The sequence below is a fragment of the Wasmannia auropunctata genome, unplaced genomic scaffold (genome assembly GCF_000956235.1).
Source record: "Wasmannia auropunctata unplaced genomic scaffold, wasmannia.A_1.0 LD336092.1, whole genome shotgun sequence".
In the NCBI taxonomy this organism is placed as follows: Eukaryota; Metazoa; Arthropoda; class Insecta; order Hymenoptera; family Formicidae; genus Wasmannia; species Wasmannia auropunctata.
The window spans coordinates 562,959-567,975 of NW_012026798.1; positions in this window are offsets into that span (position 1 = coordinate 562,959).

Here is a 5,017-nt window from a genome sequence, read left to right on the forward strand (position 1 = left end):
AAGATCGCCACCTGGTCCCACGCGTGAGTTCTTAGAAAAAGAAACCTGACACGCGTCAAACTAGGTCACCAACGCCGCGGACGATTCTTTTCTTTCATGCAAAACGTCAAAGTCAGCCGCTGGACACGGGAAGTCGATTAGCGGCGACTATTTTATTACGTGATAAAATTCAAAACTTCCTGCGTTCTAAGAAGCGGACGCGCGAAATCTGTGTATGTGTGTGTGTGTGTGTGCGCGCGCCACGCGCACACACACACACACATACGTGCATGTACGTCAGTGCGTTATCGCAGTAGTAAGCAGCTGAGTGTCCGTAGTAATCGCCCGCGTCGGACAGTCACTTGCGCCGCTCCTGCCTACCTTGTGTGTGCGTCCCGTAATTTGCTTACTATTTTTCCTTATAACTTAAAAACTAAACTTCAGATAAAATTTTGGTAAAGGAAAAATAGTCTTAGAATTATGTCAAGAACACAGTATTTTAAGGACAAACGGTTGTTCTGAATCACCCTGTATATACGTCTTCTCTGGGCGATTCATACTCACTCAGATCTCGGCAGTCAATTTAGTATTTGTCACGTTGCCATTTTAACGGGCGGAAAAGAACTTAGAATCTGTGCGCGGATGAAAATTGAGTGCCTAAGATCGCTCCTGGAGAGTAAGAGAAGCCCTGCGCAACCGATAAGCGAGACCCTAGCGTGAGCCCCTGCCAACCTCCCCAGTTACAGCAGGTAGTAAGTCATCATGCTTTTATTTTAACCGGGATTAACTAAATTAGTTGACTTGTCAAATCAATCTCGTCCTCAGTGCGTCGCGGACAAAATTTAAATGTCCCACCGCGGCCCCTGCGACTCGCGATCAACCCGTGCTTTTCTTTTATAACTTGTTTCCCCTTTTCCACCGCGTTGGAGGAGCTCACCGAAGAGTAAAATGTAACGGCAATATTTATTGGCAATATTGATAACAGCAACATTTAGTTAAGATAATGTTTAATAATATTTGGTACTCGCTCTCATGTTTGCGCCCCGTTTCCTTATTTTAATATACATAAACATATATACATCGATCGATCTAGTCGGCGCTTCATGACTGAAGAACGTGATCTCTATGTTGACGAGGTTGTAAGGTGGTGTACAACCTGCCTCCACTGATTTCTATCGGTGGCCATCCTCATTGCTGTATAGAACTTAGAATTTCCATCCTCTTTTATTTGGTCGGCCCATCTGCTGGGGGATCGACCTCGTGGCCTCTTGCCCTCTACACTGCCAGTGAGGACTAGTTTCTCGAGGTTTTCGTCACCTCGTCTGACTACATGGCCGAAGTATGTCAGTATTCTCTTCCGACATGTAGCGGACAAGCGTTCTTTTATTCCAACTTCTCTGAGGATGGATGTGTTTGTACGTTTGGCCGTCCACGGCACCCGCAGCATTCGCCTCCAACACCACATCTCGAATGCGTCAATCCTCTGCCGTTCTCTTGCTCGGATAGTTCATGTCTCTACTCCATACGTAAAGAATTGGAAATACTAGTGCTCGGACAAGACGGATCTTGGTCTTAATCGTGGTTCTTCCCGGTTCTTCCATATGTTGACCAGGCGAGTCATTGCATCCCTCGCGATGTTAATTCTCCTTTTTATTTCAGGCGCGCTATCTCCATTTTTGTCGATATAAGACCCCAGGTAGATGAGTCTGTCTACGGTGTCTATATCTTGTATAACGTTGATGTTGGCGAGTTTGTTGGCTCGGTCTATTACCATGAGCTTTGTCTTGCTCCTGTTAACGGCGAGACCCAATTCTTCACTCTCGGTCACAAGTTTCCGCAGCAGCTCTTCCATTTCATCCATATGTGGCGAGCAGCACTGTGTCATCTGCGTATCTCAGGTTGGTTATTTTTCTTCAGCCAACAACGAACCCCCCTTCCCAGCCCTCAACTGCTTTTCGGATGATGTATTCTTCGTAACTGTTGAAGAGCATAGGAGACAGAATACATCCTTGTCGTACTCCTCTTCTTGTCTTGAAGACATTGGAGGATCGGGAGTCGATCTTTACGTAGGCTCTGTTGTTCAGATATAATTGCGAATAAGACTGATTAAGTGTTCCGGAACTCTCATTTCTTTTAGGACCTTCCACAGCTTCTCCCAACTCACACAGTCAAATGCTTTCGCGTAATCGACGAAACATAGCACGACCGGTTTGTTGAACTCACGGCTCTTCTCAATAATCTGACGTACATTGAGGATTTGTTCCTTTGTACCTTTGCCTTTCACAAATCCCGCCTGTTCTTCAGGAATTTGATGATTGAGAAAGTTCTTAAGTCGCTGATTCAACACGTGCAGTAGTATCTTGCTTGCATGTGCCATGAGAGCTATAGTTCTATAGTTGCTACATTTTGTTGTGGATCCTTTTTTATGTAGCGGCATTATGACTGATTCTGTCCAGTTTTTCGGCCATCGTCCTGTTCTCCATATTATATTGCAGATGTTAGCAATTATATCGGTTCCCCTTGGCCCAGAGATTTTTATTAGTTCCGCGGGAATTCCGTCTACTCCTGGCGCCTTGCCGTTCTTCAAGGCGTTGATTGCCTGTTCAATTTCTGCCCTGAGGATGATCGGTTCTTGTTCGGCCTGATTCCACTGTGTTTTGTGAGAGCGTTCTTCTGAGTCGTACAGATTTTCACTGTACAGTCTCCACTGCTCCAGGATCTCCTCCATCTCGCTGATTGTTCGTCCGCTGTCATCCTCAATGACCCAGATCCTGGGATTTCGTTGCCTTGTTAGTTCTCTAACTTTGCAGAAGAGAGACTTGATTTCGCCTTTAACTGAGTGACGTTCTCGGCGCATATGTCGTTAATATATGCGTTTTTGTCACTTCGGCATCGTCTCTGCACTTTACGGTTCAATCGTGAGTATTGTTCATGCTCGTTCTTTGAGCTTAGTCTCTTCCTTTTTAGTTCCCGTCTCCTAAGGATGACATCAGCCCTCCCTGACGTGATGAAGTTTTTCCTGCTTACTCAAAGAAGCATGTTCTGTTTGGCTGTTTGCGTCATTGCTTCCTTGAGTGCTTCCCATAAGGAGTTGCTATCCTTGTCACCGCGTTGTGACACTTTTCCTAGCTCGTGTTCTATGTCTCGTCTGAAGCCATCCACGTCCACTTTCATCAGGTTTGGTGTGACTTCTGGCATGCGCATTTTCTTTAAATTAATTCGCAACGTGGCCACAAGCAGTTGATGATCGCTTCCGCAGTCCGCACCCGGGTACGTTTTCGCATTCAGCACGGATGATCTCCAACGCGTTTGAATCAGTATGTAATCTATTTGATTCCTGCATCTGTCTCCTGGCAATATCCATGTGTATAGGCGCCGTTTGTGGTGGTCAAAGCAAGTGTTCGCGAGGGTAAGGCTCTCTCCATCATTGTAAGCGATTGCCCCTCTCGTTTCTCTCGCCCAGTCCGTATTACCCACTATGCGTCGTAGATGATCGTCTTCGGTTCTCCCAATTTTTGCGTTGAAATCCCCGATGACCATGGTGACTTCTCTCCTGGGTATTCCTTTGATGGTTTGCACACATATACGTATATGAAAATATAGCAGCGTCAAGTTTTTTTACATGAAAAATTGTATTTAAATTAATTTTTTCTTTTTGTATACTGTTGTTACCTTTTTAATTTTTTGTGACGAAACCTTTTATTTTATAGAAATGTTAATTACAATGTCATTTAGTAATGCATATTACTTGGGTCGAATAAGTTAACGCAATTTTTATTTTTAATTAAAGACAGTACCACTGGATTTTATTTTTTAATTGGATATAGCAGTTTTATAAAGTTAAATATCATTTACAATTAGATTTTATTTTTTTTAATTAAATAGTACTACTTGGGTTTAATTTTTTTATTTGGTACAATTACATAACATACTGCTGGAATTGAGTAAGATATTCTATTCTTATGAAATTAAAACTTGGCGTTAGTTATTGATATCAAATATTTAATTAATTTAATACAAACGCTACATGATACGTATGATTTGGATTAAATAAGGAATTCTATTATGGAATTATAACTTAGTACCATATATTGATATCAAAACTTTTATACACATGAAACATACAATTTTAGTTGAATAATTATAGTTTATTTTCAATTAAGGACTGCATTACTTGAGTTTTATTTTTTAATTGTACAACAGTTTTATAAAGATATGTATCATTTAGCTATTTTTTTTTAATTAAAGACAGAATCAGTTGGGTTTCATTTTTTAATTTGATACAATAATTTTTTGTTCAAAAAGTATACCTATATTTGATACCATTTTTACTTTTTTTTTTAAATAATTTTTTAATGATATCACGCATTTTGCAGTATTAAACATCTTATTTTTGTTCAAAAAGCCCACCTATACTTAATTGACACCTTTTATATTTCATATCTTTCAAATATAACATATATTTTGAATATCATTTTGTCATTCATGAAAATTTCAAAACATAAATCTCTCAAATTATTAGTACATTGCACTGTTAATCGATTTTATTAATTTAAACAATGAATAATAAATTTGCCACGGGATATTTTAAAAGCAATAAATTGTAGACACATTTTAATAAACAAATTAGTTACTGCTTTAAAATTCAGTTTTAAAATCTTTTCTACAAATTATCTTATAAACTATCCTGTGGTAAATTTATTGCTCGTTGTTTAAATTAACAAAATCGATCATCAATGCAATATACTAATAATTTAAGAGGTTTACATTTTATTTTGAGAATTTCAAAATGTAAATCTTTGAAATTATTAGTACATTTTACTGTTGATCAATTTTGTTCATTGAAACAACCAGCAATAAATTTGCCGCAGGATATTTTAAGAGCAATAAATTGTAAAAACATTTTGAAACTCTATTGATATTGATATCACATAAAAGATTATTTCATTGATAAACAGAATTATAATATTTTTTCATCAAAAATATGTATAACATATGTATAACATATAAGATATATGGGATTATATATGTATACCTG